This window comes from Pseudophryne corroboree, chromosome 6 (genome assembly GCF_028390025.1).
Source record: "Pseudophryne corroboree isolate aPseCor3 chromosome 6, aPseCor3.hap2, whole genome shotgun sequence".
NCBI classification, from domain to species: Eukaryota; Metazoa; Chordata; class Amphibia; order Anura; family Myobatrachidae; genus Pseudophryne; species Pseudophryne corroboree.
This window is the reverse complement of record NC_086449.1, coordinates 405577205-405599166: the sequence shown is the minus strand read 5'-3', so window position 1 is coordinate 405599166 and position 21962 is coordinate 405577205. Positions and strand designations below refer to the sequence as shown.

The window sequence follows — 21962 nt, the reverse complement described above, 5'->3', positions numbered from 1 at the left end:
CCCTGGGCGCCTTGGCAGGCCCAGGAGAGGGGGGCGCCGCCGGCGGCCAGGGCTTCATGCCCCACTCGCCCCCGTCACGCCGAAAGCCGAAATGTGAGGGGAGGAGAGCGCACCGTCTCTCCCTCCCCTCACCGCCGCTGAAAGCCATAGCGCTGCTGTGTCCGGCCTCCGGCGGTGTTAGCCAATCAGAGCTTGCGGACCGGCTCCTGATTGGCTGCCGGTCCGCGAGCTCTGATTGGCTAGCGAACCGGCGCCACACAGCCGCCGGAGACCTGTCCTGGAGCGGTGAGGGGAAGGAGAGGCGCTCTCCTCCCCTCACATAGAACACGCCGGTGACTCGGTAAGTGACCGAGGGGGGGGGGGGGAGCACAGTGGGGCATGTAACTGGCACAGTGGGGCTTGTAACTGGCACAGTGGGGCATGTGACTTTCACAGTGGGGCATGTTACTGGCACAGTGGGGCATGTATCAGGCACAGTGTGGGGCATGTATCTGGCACAGTGAGGTATGTAACTGGCACAGTGGGGCATTGTATCTGGCACTGTGGGACAATGTAACTGGCACTGTGGGGCATGTATCTGGCACTGTGGGGCATTGTATCCGGCACTGTGGGGTAATGTAACTGGCACTGTGGGGCATGTATCTGGCACTGTGGGGCATTGTATCCGGCACTGTGGGGTAATGTAACTGGCACTGTGGGGCATGTATCTGGCACTGTGGGGCATTGTATCTGGAACTGGGGGGCAATGCAATTGGCAATGTGTGGCATGTAACTGGCACTGTGGGGCATGTATCTGGCACTGTGGGGCATGTATCCGGCACTGTGGGGCATTGTATCTGGCACTGGGGGGCAATGTAACTGGCACTGTGGTCCATTTTCAGTGGCCACACCCCTTCTGGAGCGTGGCCACACCCCTTCTGGTCTGTGACCACGCCCATTTTTCGCCCTTTTGCCATGTTTTTTCTTTCTTTGGGGGTGGGGTGGGGCGCCATTTTACATTTTGCCCTGGGCTCCAAAAACCCTAGTTACGCCTCTGGGTCTAAGCTAAGGGCTGCTGGTTTTTAGCAGCCATAAGCTGTCGACCTTTTGACATGTTCTAGGTCAACATGATAAAAGGTCGACATGAGTTTTTCACTATTTTTTTTCATTTTTTGTAACTTTCATACTTTACGATCCACGTGTACTACAATTGTTAATAGTAACCTGCTCGAAGCATGGCGAGCGAAACGACACGGTGCACTAATTGGGGTTCCCGGTCACTCTACAAAGAAAACAACACTATTTTTTTTTTAACCTCATGTCGACATTTTGTCATGTTCACCGTGCTCAGGTCGACCTAATGCTTGTGTCGACCAATTTTGGGTGTCGACTTAGTTACTGACCAATAGTGGTCGACCTAGACACTGTTGATCTAAGTGTGGTCGACCCTATGAACCACACCCCGTTTTTAGGAGGTTGCTAATCAGACGTATGGAGATACACTGTCTTATGGGCGGGTTATGGGAATGTCACAGGTGTATTTCATAGCTGGTTGTGAACTCAGATGCTTAATCGCTTACAATGGAGGCCATACTCTATTCCGCACATAGCATTGTGACGGTGCATCCGATGGTATCCTCGCACATTCAGGCACACACTTGTACAGCGGAAAGCTTTATACTAAAATTACTATAAAATCTCCCAAATAGTTGTATTTTCTCCTGCAGGGTCCACAGGGTATCCACAGGATAAATTGGGATATGGTGGCACGACAGCAGATCTGCATCAAACGGTAAAAGCTTTCTTGCCTCCCAGCATGCAGCGGACCCGTCCATATATTCCTGCCTCCTGGCTCAGGCAAATTCGTTTTTTGTTTGGTGCGGCAGGAGCCGGACCATGGTCTAAGCAGAGGCGTATCTAGGGTAGGGCGAGTGGGGCAGGCCCAGGAGAGGGGGCCGCCGCCGCCGGCCAGAGCATCATGCCCCACTCGCCCCCGTCACGCCGAAAGCCGAAATGTGAGGGGAGGAGATCGCACCGTCTCTCCCTCCCCTCACCGCCGCTGAAAGCCATAGCAGCGCTGCCAGCAGCGCTGCTGTGTCCGGCCTCCGGCGGCGTTAGCCAATCAGAGCTTGCGGACCGGCTCCTGATTGGCTGCCGGTCCGCGAGCTCTGATTGGCTAGCGAACCGGCGCCACACAGCCGCCGGAGAACTGTCCTGGAGCGGTGAGGGAAAGGAGAGGCGCTCTCCTCCCCTCACATAGAACACGCCGGTGACTCGGTAAGTGACCGGGAGGGGGGGGAGAGCACAGTGGGGCATGTAACTGGCACAGTGGGGCATGTAACTGGCACAGTGGGGCATGTAACTGGCACAGTGGGGCATGTATCAGGCACAGTGAGGTATGTAACTGGCACAGTGGGGCATTGTATCTGGCACTGTGGGACAATGTAACTGGCACTGTGGGGCATGTATCTGGCACTGTGGGGCATTGTATCTGGCACTGTGGGACGTTGTATCTGGCACTGTGGGGCAATGTAACTGGCACTGTGGGGCATGTATCCGGCACTGTGAGGCATTGTATCTGGCACTGGGGGGCAATGCAATTGGCACTGTGGGGCATGTATCCGGCACTGTGGGGTAATGTAACTGGCACTGTGGGGCATTGTATCTGGCACTGGGGGGCAATGTAACTGGCAGTGTGGGGCATGTATCCAGTACTGTGGGGCATTGTATCTGGCACTGTGGGACAATGTAACTGGCACTGTGGGGCAATGTATCTGGCACTGGGGGGCAATGCAATTGGCACTGTGGGGCATGTATCCGGCACTGTGGGGTAATGTAACTGGCACTGTGGGGCATTGTATCTGGCACTGGGGGGCAATGTAACTGGCAGTGTGGGGCATGTATCCAGTACTGTGGGGCATTGTATCTGGCACTGTGGGACAATGTAACTGGCACTGTGGGGCAATGTATCTGGCACTGTGGGGCAATGTAACTGGCACTGTGGGGCATTGTATCTGGCACTGTGGGGCATTGTATCTGGCACTGGGGGGCAATGCAATTGGCACTGTGGGACAATGTAACTGGCACTGTGGGGCATGTATCTGGCACTGTGGGGCATTGTATCTGGCACTGTGGGACAATGTAACTGGCACTGTGGGACATGTATCTGGCACTGTGGGGCATTGTATCTGGCACTGTGGGGCAATGTAACTGGCACTGTGGGGCATGTATCCGGCACTGTGAGGCATTGTATCTGGCACTGGGGGGCAATGCAATTGGCACTGTGGGGCATGTATCCGGCACTGTGGGGTAATGTAACTGGCACTGTGGGGCATTGTATCTGGCACTGGGGGGCAATGTAACTGGCAGTGTGGGGCATGTATCCAGTACTGTGGGGCATTGTATCTGGCACTGTGGGACAATGTAACTGGCACTGTGGGGCAATGTATCTGGCACTGTGGGGCAATGTAACTGGCACTGTGGGGCATTGTATCTGGCACTGTGGGGCATTGTATCTGGCACTGGGGGGCAATGCAATTGGCACTGTGGGGCAATGTAACTGGCACTGTGGGGCATGTATCCGGCACTGTGGGGCATTGTATCTGGCACTGTGGGCCATTTTCAGTGGCCACACCCCTTCTGGAGCATGGCCACACCCCATCTGGTGTGTGTGGCCACGCCCATTTTTTTTGCCCTTTTACTATGTTTTTTTTCCTTTGGGGGGGGGGGGGGGGGGGGGGGGGGGCGCGCCATTTTACATTTTGCCCTGGGCTCCAAAAACCCTAGTTACGCCTCTGGGTCTAAGCTAAGGGCTGCTGGTTTTTAGCAGTCATAAGCTTTTGTTATTTTATTTTTATAGTCTTACTATTTTTTCTGAGCGATCTTTCTAAACAGCGTCTTATACATACCGTAGAAAGAGTCGCTCCAACAACTTCCTGCTGGGTCGTGACAATGCTTACCGTTAAGTACAGTGCTGTTTCAGTGGGCGTCTATGTCGGATAAAACTAGCAGGTCCAGCAGGCGTTACCAGGCTGTCACCGGAGCACGGGGAGAAGGCATGGCCGTAACTGGGGGGGGGGGCTAGGGGGGCACGTGACCTGGGTGCAGGATTTTGGGGGGCGCCGTGAGAGCAGGAGAATTGAAGGCAGACCTGGCAGCAGCAGCAGTGGTACACAAATGTCTTGGAGCTGCGCGGCTGTGAGAGGCTGATCCACGGTCAGGCAGCGTAGAGCACTATTAGACTGCCTGCCGCCTACCACTTGCCACTCACCCAGGCCGCCCGCCGCCTACCACCAGCTGCTCACCACCAGCCACTCACCGCCCACGTCCTGCTGCTCACCACCCGCTGCCCGCGTCCTGCTGCTCACCACCCGCTGCCCAGGTCCTGCTGCTCACCACCCGCTGCTCACCGCCCACGTCCTGCCACTCACCGCCCGCGTCCTTATGCTCCTCATCCGCCGCCGTTAACTGACCGTGTCCTGCTGCTAACCACCCGCAGCTCACCTCTGCACACTGCACTGGGAGAAGAAGATGAGGATGCAGAGGATAAACTAATGAATATAAGAAAGAAGAACTGAAGGTGAGGGTCTGTATGGGGTAGGTCAGGTGTGGCGTAGGGTGGTAGGATAAGTTATTGTCGCTGGCCGGAACTGGGGGATAAAGGTGTGTGTGTGATAGTGGGTCCTGGGGAGAGGCAGGTCCGGGGTGGGGGAGCGTTGTAGTATATGCAGCGATAGGTACAGTTGGGGGTTTTGTGCAGTGGCAGGTTGGAGGTAGAGGGGGTTGTGGTTTGTGTGCGGCAGCAAGTACGGGGGTCACCAGGGGATAGGATTGTGAATTGTATATATTTTCTAAATATATGATAATTTAGTGTGATAATGGGAAGTGGGGTCGCCAAATTGCTGCCTTGCCCCGGGTGACGAGAATCCTAGTTTCGGCCCTGGAGAAGATAAGGCATCGGTTCATAATAGAGGGGGAACGCGGACACAGCCGCACTGTTTTGGGAGGAGACTACCATACAGTCGCTGACGTGGCTGCCATCGAGAGTGCACCCGCGCTAGGCCTTAGGGATCATAGGCTCCAGGGGTAGTATGAGGCCGCGATCCCTGGGGTTGATGTCAGCAGTGGGGAGTCAGACGCTCCCCTGGTCGTCCCTCCCCCTGGTTCATGACCAGTTTCCTCTGAGTCTCCCGCCATGAACTGTTTTCCCGCTTCCGTCCGAGATGCCGTGTATTAAGGGGACCCAGTCGCAGTTTAGGCGGCTGTGTGACTAGTGCGTCAGTTTTCACTTGGGCGTTCACGGAGCGGCGGTGTACGCTAATCGCGCCTAGATCCACTCAGCATTCGCAAACGTACTGATCGGTCGTGGTAGCGGGGTAAGTTTCCCTGTATCCCACTCAACTGAGTATGAGTTATACAGTACTAAGTCTCTATCTACCTTTTGAGTTTGAATAGTTGAATAAGTGCATAATGCATATGAGTCTGATAATATTACTGTGGTTTCTTTCGCTATGCATCTGAATACGGTTAAAACTTTTATAAACTAAAGCAGTAATATGTTTCTCCTACATACTTGAAATGTATCTGTAGTTGATTATGTGCTTATATTGCTTACTATACTAATGTATAACCTGTGACTGACTCCTAGGGATATATTCAATTGAAATCGAAACTGCCGTCTTGGCGGAAAAACTGCAGTTTTCTACTTTTTCAGGTCGGAAGGGGTTCTGACCTAATCAGTCCCCGGCTTTTTTATCCGACAATTGGTGGAATAGCTGCCGATCCGCGTGCTTCTGTCGGAAACGGGGCCAAATCCGAAAGCTTTTGGCCCTGTTTCCGACCATCTTAATCAAACTTTAAAAAAAGTCGGATTGAGATGAGGGAAACCAGCGGGGAGACAGGGGAAAGCAGCGGCTACAGCACAGCATATGCAGGAGGATGTAGCACAGCCACCGCTCACGGCAGCACTGCCACTATACAGTGTATATATATATATATATATATATATATATATACATATATATATATATATATACACACACACACACACACACACACACACACACACACACACACACACACAGTGGCAGAGAAGGAAGCAGCACTCAGAAGACTTCTTTTTAAAGGTGAATAAATTCCTGTATTCCCTCCAGGTTTTCGGGCATCCAACCATCACTTGTTCCTGGTTGGATCCGAGAGAGGTGAGAGGAGGAGACAGGGGGGAGGGGGGGGGAGAGCAGCGGCTCCAGCACAGCATATGCAGGAGGATGTGGCACAGGCACCGCTCACGGCAGCGTCCACCCAGCTCCAGCAAGCGACGTCTCACTTGCTGGAGCCGGGTGGACGCTGCCGTGAGGTCTGGCGGCAGTGCCACATCCTCCTACAACGCTGTCCCCCATCTCCCCACGGCTCTCAGACCCCCCCCCCCCCCCCCTCAATCTCCTCCTTTCGGCTCCCTCATCTCAATTTGACTTTTTTCAAAGTCGGATTGAGATGGTCATTGAATAGCCATTGACGGATCCATTCCGACAAATGCATGCAGTGTGATTGCTGACTTTGCTATAATTCTGTCTGTTTTCTCTATCTATTCCGATCCTCAATGCTGGTGCTAAGCAGGGTAGGGTCAGATTGTATGTCACTTTAACACATTTTAAAGTGATTACAGTCACAAATTGTGTAGTACACTGTGAAAGTGTCTGATTATTTATCATGTCTAAGACCAGCAAGGGTGAGGAAAATACACTCACAGCAGCACCAATACTCATATCATGTTTGTTATGCAAAGTTGGGTTAACCTCTCAGGATCTGGTTCCTTCAGAATAGGTTGTGTGCAAATTGTTTTAGCTTTCACCATGGTTTCTTGAAAAATTCAAGGCAGACGCAGGTGCAAGTTGATCACCTATGGGCTATGTTTGCACAGACATTATCCAGTATAGCTGAGTGGATAATTCCAACTTCTGTACCGGGTATAGGTTACACTATTAACCCTTATGTGCAGCATTCCACCTGCGATTTATCATTTCCAGCAGGGGAAGCAGTAGCCTCTCTATAGAAGCAGGCTGAAAAGCCAGTGGTAAGTAAATCACATAGACATGGAACATCATCTTCACAGTCTTCACATGTTTCAGATGAGGATTCATCAGAGTAGGAAGACTCATTACACTCTGCTTCTGCGTACGAAGATGAGGAGGAAGGTCTCAGCTCAGTGGACATATCTGAGTTGATTAATGCAATGAAAGCCATTCTCTTCTTAGTAGAATCAGCAGAGCCTCTGTTAAAATCCAAGGCACCTGTATTTAAACGTCCCAAAACAGTTAAGACTGAGTTTCCTGGATCAGAACAGCTGACGGAAATTATGGAAGGGGCTTGGGCTATGCCCAGTAAGAAATTTAGAATTCCTAGGAAATTGAATTCCAGTTATCCTCTTCCTGCTGGGGACTGTTTAAAGAGAGAGGTAAAGTAGATACGCATGTTATTCGATTAGTGTGAAAATCTACATTACGTTTGCCTTGAACAACATTAGATGATGTCACGGATAGAAGAGTAGGTGGTTTGCTAAAAAAACATTTTTCCCTGTCTGGGGCAATCATTAGACCAGCCATGGCTTCAGCCTGGATGGCTAAAGCAGTGGCTGCCTGGGTGGATGCACTGGAAGGGGAAGCTTCAATGACATCTAGAGAGCAAAAAATCCCATATTGCACATATCAAACAGGCTGCAATATTCTTGGAAGAAGCAGCCTTCGATATGTGTACTATTGCCTCTCAAGCATCAGCTTCAGCAGTAGCCGCTTGCAGAGCAGTTTGGCTTCACACTTGGAAAGCTGCTTCAGAATCCAAGAAGGTTTTGGAGTCTATCTTTTACTGGAGAAATTCTCTTTGGTAAAGAGTTAACCGGTATTTTGGAGTCAGAAGCAGACTCCAAGAAAGTAAAGTATCCTTCCACTTACACATTTAAGCCTAAAATCCCAGCATTTCGGCCCTTTCGGTCTCAAGGAAAAGCAAAAGGAAAGGGTGATGGCAAACAGCCCCAATACAATAGGTCTGGTAAGACTAAAGTCTACAAAGCATTGGGCTACCAGAGGACCGGCTTCTGAAACAGAAGATAAGCCATCAGCCTGATGATGCGGGCCTCCACTTGGGAGGGAGGGGGGGGGTGCGGCGACTTCTTAATTTTGCACAGATTTGGCAGCAGTCTACCAAGGATGCCTGGGTGCAACACGGTTATGCATTTGCTTTCAGGAAAAACACTCCTCAAAGGTTTTTTTTTGTACTAGCTCATCTTTGGTAGAGATGAGGGCCAGGGCTTTGCAAGAGGCAGTTCAGAAATTGCTTCAGTCAGGAGTAATCATTCCAGTTGCTCCTGCACGAGGACAGGGTTTCTACTCCAACCTGTTTCTAGTCCAGAAGCCAAATGGGTCGTTCCAGCCCGTACTCAATCTAAAAAATGCTGAACAAGTACATTTGGGTACCTCGTTTTCATATGGAGACTTTACGTTCCATCATTTTGACCATGGAGCCAGGGGATTTTATGGTGTCCCTGGATATCCAGGATGCTTACCTACATTTTCCTATAGCCCTGTCCCATCAATGCAATCTCAGGTTTGCTATCCTCCAACAGCATTTTCAGTTTCAGGCTCTACCATTCAGATTGGCCACAGCTCCCAGAGTATTCACCAAAATTATGGTGATAATGGCAGCTTATCTCCGCCAGCAGGGGATAAGAATTTTTCCATACCTCGACGATCTTTTAATCCTGGCAGTCTCAGGAATTGCTTCTGTGTCATCTGCAGCAGACAGTAGACTGTCTGCAGAAGCATGGATGTCTCATAAATTGGGCAAAATCATCTCTGGCTCTGTCACAGCGGATGACTCACTTGGGGGCTGTATTGGATTCGAGCCTTCAGAGAGTAATTTTACCTCTGAACAAAATAGCCAGACTTCAGTTAAGGATTCAGGAGATTCTACACAGTCGGAAAGTATCCATTCACGCAGGAATGCGTGTGATGGGATTGATGGTGTCAACATTCGACATGGTAGAGTATGCTCAGTTCCATTCAAGGCCTCTGCAACATCTAATCCTTACCAAATGGAATGGTTTTCATTGGACGATAAAAACACAGACAATGGTCCTTACTCAGAAAGGGATGGTGGTCATTAGGTTAGTTAGGTCGACATGCATTGGGTCGACCACGTTTGGTCGACATGCATTAGGTCGACATGTACTAGGTCGACATGAGTTTTCACAATTTTTTTCTTTTTGTGACCTTTTTCATTCTTAACGATCCACGTGGACTACAATTGGGAATGGTAACCTGTGCCGAGTGCAGCGGTAGCAGAGCGTGGCACCTTGCCCGAAGCATGGCGAGAGAATCGGTCACTTAACGAAGTAAACGACACCAAAAAAGTAAAAAAAACCTCATGTCGACATTTTTCCATGTTGACCTAGTACACGTCAACCTAATGACCATGTCGACCTAATGCATGTCGACCTAATGAACCACACCCCTCAGAAAGTAAGGAGGTCATTAGCCTGGAGGCTACAGACATCCCACCTGGACAAAGGGAGACAATGGATGCCAGCCTTCAGGGCTGGGGAGGAGTGTCGGGAAGAAATTGCTTACAGGGGCAGTGGACCAAGGAAGAAAGTTGCCTGCCAATAAATATATTGGAACTTCGAGACATATACATGGCGTTGAATCAGGCAAAGGACATCCTTCAGGGGAAACCAGTCCAGATCCGCTCGGACAATGCGACGGCAGAAGCGTGCCTCAATCTTTAGGGAGGAACTCGCAGCCGGAAAGCAACAAAAGTAGTAAGTCACACGTTAAAGTGGGCAGAACATCAACTTCCAGCCTTGTCCTCAGTGTTCGTTCCAGGAGTCCTAAACTGGGAAGCGGATTTTCTCAGTTGGCAGACCATTCATGCAAACGAATGGGCTCTACACCCGGAAGTCTTTCAGATCCTGGTCGACAGATGGGGGTTGCCAGAGATATATCTCATGGCATCTAGTCAGAACCACAAGGTGCCCGCATACGGATAAAGAACAAAGGATCCCAAATCGATCTTTGTAGATGCCCTGTCAGTGAGATGGGACTTTCATCTAGCCTATGTGTTTCCTTTCATCGCCCTGCTACCCAGGGTAGTGAGAAAGGTAAAACAAGGAAAAAGTGCAGTGAAACTAATAGCTCCGGCTTGGCACAGAAGACATTAGTACACAGATCTGCAGAGGATGTCGATGGATGCGCCATTCCTACTACCTCAACGTCCAGATCTACTGATTCAAGGGCCTTGTCATCACAGATATCTGGATCGACTGTCTTTGACTGCGTGGCTCTTGAGACCTCCATCCTGAAGTCAAGAGGATTCTCACAACAGGTACAGGTAATTCAAACAATGCTTAGAGCAAGGAAACCCTCCTCAGCTCGCATTTATCACAGAATATGGCAAGCCTATATTCAGTGGTGCAGTGAACGGAAATTTTACCCCAGGTCTTTCAGAGTTTCCAGAATCCCAGCATTCCTTCAGGCAGGAATGGATAAAGGTTTAAGGGTGGCTTCCTTGAGAGTGCAAGTGTCAGCGCTAACTGTATGGTTCCAAAAGAAAATTGCCAACCTACAGGATGTGCGCACTTTTTTTTCCAGGGAATGCTGCGCATTTAACCTCCTTTTGTTCCTCCTACAGTGCCTTGGGACCTAAAGGCCCTTCAAGTTGCCCCATTTGAACCACTAAAAATAGTGGATTTTAAATGGTTAACAGCTGAAGTTCTCTTTCTACTGGCTATGGCTTCAGCTAGAAGAGCTTCAGATTTAGGGGCATTGTTATGTCGTCCTACATTTCTGATTTTTTTATCCAGAAAAAGCAGTTCTCATAACTAAATCTGGGTATCTTCCTAAGGTGGTGTCTAAAATCCACCTGAAAGAATAAAATGTAGTCCCGGCCTTTCAAGGGCAGAACCCTTCTGCGGGAGATGCATCGTTGGACATAGTCCGTGCCTTAAGGATCTACGTACTGTAGAACGTACCAGTGCTATCAGAAAGACAAATTCTCTCTTTTTTCTCTACGGATTTCACAAGAGAGGATGGCCTGCTAATAAACAGACACTGGCGAGGTGGCTTCGGATGACGATTTCAGAAGCATATTCTCAAGCTGATATCCCGGTTCCAGATAATGTCTCTGATCACTTTACTCGTGGGAAGCACAAAATGGTGCTTCAGCAGAACAGATATGTAAGGCAGCCACATGGTCTTCCATTAATACATTCATTAGACATTATGCCGTGGATACCTTTGCCTCTCAGGACACTGAATTCGGGCGAAGGATTCTCCTGTCCAATCAGGAGCGTCCCCACCACTAAATTGCTTTGGGACATCCCAATGTATCCTGTGGACCCTACAGGAGGAATATACGTTATGGTAAGAACTTACCAATGATAACAGTAAAACCCCTTTCACATCGCACAAATAACCCGGTACCGACACGGCATATTGCCGTGTCGAACCGGGTCAGTGTGCGATGTGAAAGCACACTGGCCGATTTAGCGGGTCGCCTGACCCGGTAAATCAACCCGGTAAAAAAGAAGGGTTTTACCCGGGTTGATTACCGGGTCAGGTGCGGTGTGAATGGGAGCCGTGTCGATGCGACACGGTTCCCATTCACAAGATAGGGAGAGGCGGCGCTGGAGATGAGCTCATCTCCCGACGCCGCCTCCACCCCCGCCCCTGCTGCTGCTGCGCGCTCCGTTGTTATGGCAACCGACCCGGTATATTGCCGGGTCGGAAAGCCAGCAGCGGAGTGCAAATGCCGGATCCCACCCGGTAAGTACACGTTTGTCTTACCGGGTAGGATCAGGCATTTGCAGTCTGAATGCAGCATAAGTCTCCTAAGTCCACAGAGATCCCACCCTGACGCACCTGATTTGAGGATTATTTTACTCACTAACCTCTTCCCTCTTGTACGGAAGGGTGTGCATGTGTGTTCTTTTCGCCTGATTAGAGCTCTACATGATGCTCCTGCCTTGAGCTTTGGTAAACAACTGATTTGCCTGATCCAGGAATATATGGACGGTCCCGCTGCATGCTGGGAGGCCAGAAAGCTTTGACCGTTTGGTGCAAATCCGCTGTCGCTCCACCATATCCCAATGTATCCTGTGGACTTAGGAGAAAATAGGAATTTAATACCTACCAGTAATTCCTTTTCTCCTAGTCCGTAGTGGATACTGGGGTCTTGTACTTTAGTACCATGGGGTATAGATCGGGTCCACTGGAGCCTGGCACTTTAAAAACTTGTAGTGTGTGCTGACTCCTCCCCTCCTATCAGACTCAGTCTAGGAAAATGTGCCTGAGGAGATGGTCATATCTGAGAGAAGAACAAAACAGCGTTGAGGCAATAAGCCAACACACAACCATAAACGAAAGGAGGGCGCTAACCAGAACAGAGGATAGCAACATCAACCTAACCAGGATAGCACAGCTATCCCAACAACAGAAGAGCACCGCAACATCGGTCCAACCAAATACTTACACAGGTAAGCAGGAACGAAGCACTGAGGCGGGCGCCCAGTATCCACTACGGACTAGTAGAAAAGGAATTACCGGTAGGTATTAAATTCCTATTTTCTCTTACATCCTACTGGATACTGGGGTCTTGTACTTTAGTACCATGGGGAAGTACCAAAGCACCCAAATGGGTGGGAGAGTGCTGAAACCCCTGCAAAACTGCCTGACCAAACAGATGGTCATCCTTGGCCAAGGTATCAAACCTATAGAAAACATGTTCGAACCATACCAAGTTGCAGCTCGGCACAATTGTAGGGCCGAGACACCCCGGTCAGCCGCCCAGGAAGACTCCACCGACCTCGTCGAGTGGGCCTGAATAGATGTTGGCAAGGGCAGAGCTGCCAAAGTATAGGCCTGTTGACTGGTCAACCTGAGCCAATGAACAATAGATTGCTTAGAAGCCGGCCGACCAATCTTGATGGCATCATAAAGGACAAACAGCGAGTCAGATTTCCGATGACGTGCTGTCCTTTTGACATAAATCTTCAGATCCCTGACCACATCCAAGGACTCAGGGCCCACAGAAGCGTCAGAAAACACTGGAACCACAAAAGGCTGGTTCACATGAAAGGCAGACACCACTTTAGGCAAAAACCGAGGACAGGTCTGAAGTTCCGCTCTGTCTTCATGAAAAATCAAGTAAGGGCTTTTACAGGATAAGGCTCCTAATTTAGAGACAAGTCTGGCAGACGCCAATGCCAATAACATCACCGTCTCCCAGGTAAGAATTTCAACACCACCCTATGTAAGGTGTTCAAACCAATCCGACTGGAGAAAGGACAGAACCACATTGAGATCCCACGGAGCCATGGGAGGAACAAAGGGTGGTTGCATATGAAGAACTACCTTCAAGAAAGTCTGTACTTCTGGTAACAGGGCAAGTTGTATCTGGAAGAAAATAGAGAGCGCCGAAATCTGGACTTTAATGGAGCCAAGACGTAGGCCCATATCCACTCCCGCTTGTAGGAAAAGCAGAAAATGACCAAGTTTAAATTCTACAGGAGAAACTTTCTGCTTTCGCACCAGGAAACATACTTTTTCCAGATACGATGATAGTGTTTTGACGTAGCCATCTTCCTGGCCTGGACCATCGTGGAAATAACCTGAGAGGGAAGACCTTTCTGTAAGTCTGGATAGACGAACGGACCTTGCTGAAGATCTTCTTGGAGCGGCAGAGGCCAGGGATTCTCCAGGGACATGGTCAGGAGGTCCGAGTACCACACTCGTCGAGGCCAATCTGGGGCAATTAGAACTGCCTGAAAGCTTTCCCTTCTTAGTCTTTTGAGAACCCTTGGGATTAGCGGTAGTGGAGGGAACAGGTACACAAACTTATTATTACTCCTCTTAGAATTGCCTGAATGCTTTCCCTTAGCCTTTTTAGTACCCTTGGGATCAGCGGTAAAGGAGGGAACAGTTACACAAACTGGTACATCCATGGTGTTGTCAGCGCGTCCACTGCTACAGCCTGCGGATCCCTCGTTCTGGAACAGTAATGGCATAGCTTCTTGTTGAGTCGAGAAGCCATCAGATCTATCTGTGGACAGCCCCACCAGTGAATTAACTGTTGAAACAACTTGGGATGTAGGCCCCAGCCTCCCGGACGGAAGTCGTGCCTGCTGAGGAAGTCCGCTTCCCAGTTGTCCACTCCCGGAATGAATATGGCGGAGATGGCCCTTGCATTCGCCTCTGCCCAGAGGAGGATCTTCGACACCTCTTGCATCGCTGCTCTGCTTCTTGATCCCCCTTGTTGGTTGATGTACGCCACTGTCGTGGCGTTGTCCGACTATACCTGGATCGCCTGATCCTTCAGGAGATGAGAAGCCTGCAGAAGAGCACTGTAAATTGCCCTGAGTTCCAGGATGTTTATTGGTAGGGCAGATTCCTGTCGTGACCAAATCCCCTGGAACTGGGCCCCTTGGGTCACAGCCCCCCAACCCCGGAGGCTGGCATCCATTGTCCATAAAATCTACAGGTGGATTTTGAAACTCCTGCCCTCCTCCAGGTGAGGAACCTGTATCCACCATAAGAGAGAAATCCGGGCTTGCAGGGACAACGTCACTTCCTGATGCATGTGAAGGTGAGACCCTGACCATTTGTCCAGCAGATCCAGCTGAAATGGTCAGGCATGAAATCTGCCATATTGGTTTGCCTCATAAGCAGCCACCATCTTGCCCAGTAATCGGATGCAAAGATGTATGGATAACTTGCAAGGACCGAGCACCGAGCGAACCATAGCCTGGATAGTCAAGGCTTTGTCCCTCGGGAGAAATACCTTTTGAGACACAGTATCCAGTATCATTCCCAGGAACTGAAGACGTTGGCTCGGTTTCAGGTGAGACTTCTGAAAATTCAGTATCCACCCATGATCCGTCAGTAGTCGAGTCGTCAGATCGATGCTGTCCAGCAGACGCTCGCTGGACACAGCCTTTATTAGGAGATCGTCCAATTAAGGGACTATGTTCACTCCCATCATGCGCAGCTGCAGCATCATCTCCACCATGACCTTGGTGAAAACCATTGGAGCTGTGGTTATTCAATATGGCGAACCTGAGGTAAGCCTGATAAGGGGGCCACATGGGAATGTGTAGGTAAGCATCCTTGAGAGCCAGAGATACCATGAACTCCCCCTCATCCAGCGCGGACACCACCGCCCGCAGGGATTCCATTTTGAATTTGAATACCCGCAGATACGTGTTTAGAGACTTCAAGTTCAAGATGGGGCACACTGAAGCGTCTGGTTTGGGTACGACAAAAAGACTGGAGTAAAAACCTTGGTTGCGTAACTGAGGAGGTACAGGAACTACCACCCCTGTCTGCAAAAGCTTTTGAATAGCCTCTTGCAAGGTAACTCTTGCGCGAGTAAAGCTGGTAAGCCCAACTTGAAAAACCTGTGAGGAGGGAGTGTCTGGAATTCCAGCCGGTATCCTTGGGAAATGAGGTCCTTTACCCAAGGATCCCAGCAGGACTCCGCCCACATGTGGGCGAAGTGTTGATGGTGAGCACCTACCTGAAAGGTGCCTCTCCGCTGGGGCCAACCATCACGCGGAAAGCTTAGCGGCAGGAGATCCAGTGGTCTGGTCCAGGGAGATGGCAGGTGCCGGTTTACGGGACTCACCATGAGATCCTCTGGAGGAGGTGGAGGACCCTCGGCCCCTGCCTCTGAACCTTGCCACACGAAAGTACTGCAAGAAGGGCCTGGTGTAAGAACGTCTAGCAGGCGGCGCAGCCGACGGCAGATTGGTAGACTTACCCGCCGTAGCATGGGAGATACATTTATTTAATTCATCTCCAAACGAGGCATCACCTGTAAAGGGAAATTTTTCTACACCCTTTTTGGAGTCAGCGTCAGCTGACCACTGACGTAACCAAGGAGCCCTGCTCGCCGAAACAGCCATAGCAGTAGTGCGGCCATTTATCTTACACAACTCCTTAATAGCTTTGCTCAAAGTTTGCAGCATCCTGTATATCAGGCATGTCCAAACTGCGGCCCTCCAGCTGTTGTGAAACTACATATCCCAGCATGCCCTGACACAGTTTTGCTGTCAGAGAATGCTAAAGCTGTGTCAGGGCATGCTGGGATGTGTAGTTTCTCAACAGCTGGAGGGCCGCAGTTTGGACATGCCTGCTGTATATGTTGCAGCAGAGTAATGACCTCATCCCGGGGTAGAGAGTCTAAACCTTCAATAACCGTGTCAGACCACCTGACTACCGCCCGAGAAATCCACCCAGAAACTATTGTGGGGTGCTGTGTCGCACCCGCTGCCGTATAAATTGCCTTGAGCGTGGTCTCAATCTTACGGTCAGCTGGCTCCTTCAGGAAAACAGCCCCTGGTACCGGTAGTACAAATTTTTTGGACAGTCTGGATACAGACGTATCAACTGACGGGTTTTTTTCCCATATCTTCCTGTCCTCAGCAGGGAGGGGAAAAGTAGTTAAAAACCTCTGAGGAATCTTAAATTTGTTATCAGGGTTTAACCAAGCCTCCCTGGCCAGGGAGTTTAATTCCTTAGACACAGGAAAAGTTGATGAGGTCTTTGGTCTAACATTAAAATATAATTCCTCATCTGGGTCCGCCTCCTGATCTGGTATGTGGAGGACCTCTCTAATAGCAAAGATGAGGGCCTCCACTACAGGGGACAGAGCTGTCCTTATCCATATCATCATCATCATCATCCACATTCGGCTGATCAGAGTCAAAATCAGACTGGAATACCTGAGGCAGGGAGCGTTTATGGGATACCACTAGAGGGGGCTGATAAGCCTTCTTGGCATCTGCAGCCTTAGCCACACAATCAATAGATTGTGGTAACACCTGTCTCTCTCTTTTAGCAGCCACTCTGCATTTACATTCTGAATCATGCTTTTGAAGCTATCTAGCCAGTCAGGTGCCTGTGAACTGTGTCCCTGTGGTGACAAAGAACATTGTTCACATATGAATGACCCCGCTGAAGAGGGGGTTGAGTTACAAGCAGTACACATAAACATGTCCACACACATTTTAGACAACCGTAATACAGCTTAGCCGACTGACTAACACCTCCACACAGACCCTAGAGAGCCCCTGGAGTGACACTGAGGAGCGGACATCAGCACACAGAAACACAAAGTGTGAAAGTATGTGTATGACCTGATAGGAGTGCAGCGGCGCTACTGCTGGCGTGCTCCCCGCTTCTATGACCCCCTGGTACCAGTTTACAGTCTGTAGCAGCGTGGGTCCCTGGAGGAGCAGCGTTCATGCAGCCTGATAATCTGCAGCAGCAGGAAATAGCGCTTTCCCGCTTCGGGAAGCCCCGCCCCCCCTGTAATGGCGCGCGGTCCCTGACAGTGATTTTATACTGATGTAACCCCCTTTTTCTGTATGCAGCGGATACTATCCCTGCAGAATGCTAAGACTATATGTGCCTCCACCCAAGCTATAAGAATTCTATGGGGCTTGCTTGGGAAAGCCCCCTGGCTACCAATGTAGTATTGTGTTTTCCTTTAGGGTTATACTTTTTCTCAATGGGTCACTTACCATACACTGGTGTTTGTTTTCAGGACACTACAGCGATCCCAGGGAATAAAGGTCCACCATCCGGTAAGTATAGGTAACATTTAATAGCAAATATTATGTAAATAACAGTCTTAATGTCATACCAATCAACCTCTAGCCCTTAGTACCCACCTATACATAGTACCTTGCATGCAATTTCACAAAAATTACCTTGGTACCGGAAAAAAACAAAAACAAATTTACCAATATAGAATGTACATGTACTTTAACCTTGAATACCCGGGTATTTCAGTATTTGGTTTAACTGCAGTAGGTAAGTTGTTGGGCACTAAAGTTTTGCATTGATTGGGTTGTAATCCTCCGCTAATAGTGAAGTCCTTGTTCAATGCTCTCATGGGATGTGAGATGACATCTGGATAGCCTCCAAGTACCTGACACTTATTAAACCTGCTGTGGTGAGGTGCTCCAAATAGGGATTGTCTTCTAGCGTAAACTGTCACTCTGTAAGCATTAGATGGTGTCGAAGTCCTTACGTTACTCTCTGGTGTGTCTGCAGGATTTATGTGCTTCAACAGACTCCATGCACACCCATACTAGTAAAGTCTTGGCTTTTATATGTCCTGTGTAGATAGAACAGGCACTCCCCTCTCTATCCTGCAGGTATTTCTAGTCTGTACACTGGTAATACAGGGTCTCTGCTCACCTGTCCTGATAGAACTGCCTGTTGATCAGTTAGCCTCCAGTTTATTAGGGTAGGTGCGGATACCTATCACCTCTCCTGAGTCAAAATTTCAGGCAATTCCCCACGTACAGTTCAACTAATGTGGGACATGATACATTAAGTACTTATGCGGCCTCATTACGGTACTCATCATAGAGCTGTAGCTACTCTTTTTACATACTATCCATCCTTATATAACAGTGGCAGAATTTGATGTAATGGCTGTCTCAGCTAATAATATATCACTTTGTAATACTGTGAAGCTTAAGGGGTATAACTCTGGCGCACTCCCCCGGCCCCTGGGCAGTCGGTTATCACTCTTGTAGTACTGAGTAGGCAGATGCAAAACAGAGTTCAGCCATACTTAGCTAAGGGGACTGGTTACGATCCCTTTACTGACACAGTCTCTAATCACCTCTCTCAGGTAGGGCAACCCAGATTATTAGTAGCTGAATGGTGTTAACTCAAGCAGGGGACTCTGTGAGCTAAAGGCAGTACTAGTCTCTTCTGCGCCACCCACTGCTGTGCTTATAGGCTGGGACACTCCTCCCTCAGGCCGTTCCTATTATCTCCTCACAGCCACCTTTGGATCCCGTAAGCAGTGCTGCACACCAGCTCCGGCCAGACGCTGACATCGGTAATCACTTACTCCGATCCCTGCAGTATCACTGCATAGCGCTGCCTCTCTCCTGTCACCAGCCCTCACTCACTCCTCGCTGCCTGTCGCCTGCTTGCCTCCGGAGGACCCCGGGTCGGTTCACCAACCTCCGTCACCACGCCGCTGCCACCTCCGACCAGTGGCGATCAATCCGGCCCCATAGACACTGGCACTGGACACCTTCACTCCCCCAGTCTCTGTGCCTTGCCTCACTCCAGCTGCTGCGGCACCAACTGCTCCCCCCAACTGCCGCCTTCCTCCCTGCTCGCAGGGGCCCCTCACTCCTCTCTCTTGGGGGGAGAAGTACTAAGCCTGAAAAGTGATAAATATCACAGTGATAAAGCATCAGCCAATCGGCTCCTAACTGCCATGTCACAGGCTGTGTTTGAAAAATGACAGTTAGGAGCCGATTGGCTGGTGCTTTATCACTGTGATATTTATCACTTTTCAGGCTTAGTACATCTGGCCCTTGGTCCTTACAGACCTTTCTCCCCGGGTCCACCAATCATGTCAGTGGGCATCCCCTCACGCTAGGCATGCTTAGGCACCACCAACTACAAGTACACTTCATGTAATTTAATAATAAGATTTTACTCACCGGTAAATCTATTTCTCGTAGTCCGTAGTGGATGCTGGGAACTCCGTAAGGACCATGGGGAATAGCGGCTCCGCAGGAGACTGGGCACAACTAAAGAAAGCTTTAGGACTACCTGGTGTGCACTGGCTCCTCCCACTATGACCCTCCTCCAGACCTCAGTTAGGATACTGTGCCCGGAAGAGCTGACACAATAAGGAAGGATTTTGAATCCCGGGTAAGACTCATACCAGCCACACCAATCACACCGTATAACTCGTGATGCTATACCCAGTTAACAGTATGAATAACAACTGAGCCTCACCAACAGATGGCTCATAACAATAACCCTTTAGTTAAGCAATAACTATATACAAGTTTTGCAGACAATCCGCACTTGGGATGGGCGCCCAGCATCCACTACGGACTACGAGAAATAGATTTACCGGTGAGTAAAATCTTATTTTCTCTGACGTCCTAGTGGATGCTGGGAACTCCGTAAGGACCATGGGGATTATACCAAAGCTCCCAAACGGGCGGGAGAGTGCGGATGACTCTGCAGCACCGCATGAGGAAACTCAAGGTCCTCCTTAGCCAGGGTATCAAACTTGTAGAATCTTGCAAAAGTGTTTGAACCCGACCAAGTAGCAGCTCGGCAAAGTTGTAAAGCCGAGACCCCTCGGGCAGCCGCCCAAGAAGAGCCCACTTTCCTCGTGGAATGGGCCTTTACAGATTTAGGATGCGGCAGTCCAGCCACAGAATGTGCAAGTTGAATCGTGCTACAGATCCAGCGAGCAATAGTCTGCTTAGAAGCAGGAGCACCCAGCTTGTTGGGTGCATACAGGATAAATAGCGAGTCAGTTTTTCTGACTCCAGCCGTCCTGGAAACATATATTTTCAGGGCCCTGACTACGTCCAGCAACTTGGAGTCCTCCAAGTCCCGAGTAGCCGCAGGCACCACAATAGGTTGGTTCACATGAAAAGCTGATACCACCTTAGGAAGGAATTGGGAACGCGTCCTCAATTCCGCCCTATCCACATGAAAAATCAGATAAGGGCTTTTGCATGACAAAGCCGCCAATTCTGATACACGCCTGGCCGACGCCAAGGCCAACAGCATGACCACTTTCCACGTGAGGTATTTTAGCTCCACGGTTTTAAGTGGCTCAAACCAATGCGACTTCAGGAAATCCAACACCACGTTGAGATCCCACGGTGCCACTGGAGGCACAAACGGGGGCTGAATATGCAGCACTCCCTTAACAAAAGTCTGAACTTCAGGCAGTGAAGCCAGTTCTTTTTGGAAGAAAATGGACAGAGCCGAAATCTGGACCTTAATGGAACCCAATTTTAGGCCCATAGACACTCCTGACTGTAGGAAGTGCAGAAAACGACCCAGTTGAAATTCCTCCGTTGGGGCCTTTCTGGCCTCACACCAAGCAACATATTTTCGCCAAATACGGTGATAATGTGTTACGGTCACATCTTTCCTCGCCTTAATCAGCGTAGGAATTACTTCCTCCGGAATGCCTTTTTCCTTTAGGATCCGGTGTTCAACCGCCATGCCGTCAAACGCAGCCGCGGTAAGTCTTGGAACAGACAGTGTCCCTGCTGCAGCAGGTCCTGTCTGAGCGGCAGAGGCCATGGGTCCTCTGAGATCATTTCTTGAAGTTCTGGGTACCAAGATCTTCTTGGCCAATCCGGAACCACGAGTATAGTTCGTACTCCTCTCTTTCTTATTATTCTCAGTACCTTGGGTATGAGAGGCAGAGGAGGGAACACATACACCGACTGGTACACCCACGGTGTTACCAGAGCGTCCACAGCTATCGCCTGAGGGTCCCTTGACCTGGCGCAATATCTTTTTAGCTTTTTGTTGAGGCGGGACGCCATCATGTCCACCTGTGGCCTTTCCCACTGGTGTACAATCATTTGGAAGACTTCTGGATGAAGTCCCCACTCTCCCGGGTGGAGGTCGTGCCTGCTGAGGAAGTCTGCTTCCCAGTTGTCCACTCCCGGAATGAACACTGCTGACAGTGCTAACACGTGATTCTCCGCCCAACGGAGAATCCTTGTGGCTTCTGCCATCGCCATCCTGCTTCTTGTGCCGCCCTGTCGGTTTACATGGGCGACCGCCGTGATGTTGTCTGACTGAATCAGTACCGGCTGGTGTTGAAGCAGGGGCCTTGCCTGACTTAGGGCATTGTAAATGGCCCTTAGTTCCAGAATATTTATGTGTAGGGCAGTCTCCTGACTTGACCATAGTCCTTGGAAATTTCTTCCCTGAGTGACTGCACCCCAGCCTCGAAGGCTGGCATCCGTGGTCACTAGGACCCAGTCCTGTATTATGACTCCCTTTTTTCAAAGGAGTATCATCATTTCTGCCATTACCTTGGTAAATACCCTCGGAGCCGTGGATAGACCAAACGGCAACGTCTGGAATTGGTAATGACAGTCCTGTACCACAAATCTGAGGTACTCC

General features: G+C 49.9%; 1 protein-coding gene across 1 annotated transcript in view; it reads left to right on the top strand.

Annotated features, from left to right (window-relative positions):
- Positions 1-21962, top strand: part of UCMA (upper zone of growth plate and cartilage matrix associated) — a 69551-nt gene that overhangs the window by 27106 nt on the left and 20483 nt on the right. The window contains exon 2 of the mRNA XM_063929988.1: positions 17572-17611. The gene's annotated coding sequence lies outside the window, so the exon portion shown is untranslated. The remainder of the gene's footprint in view (positions 1-17571; positions 17612-21962) is intronic.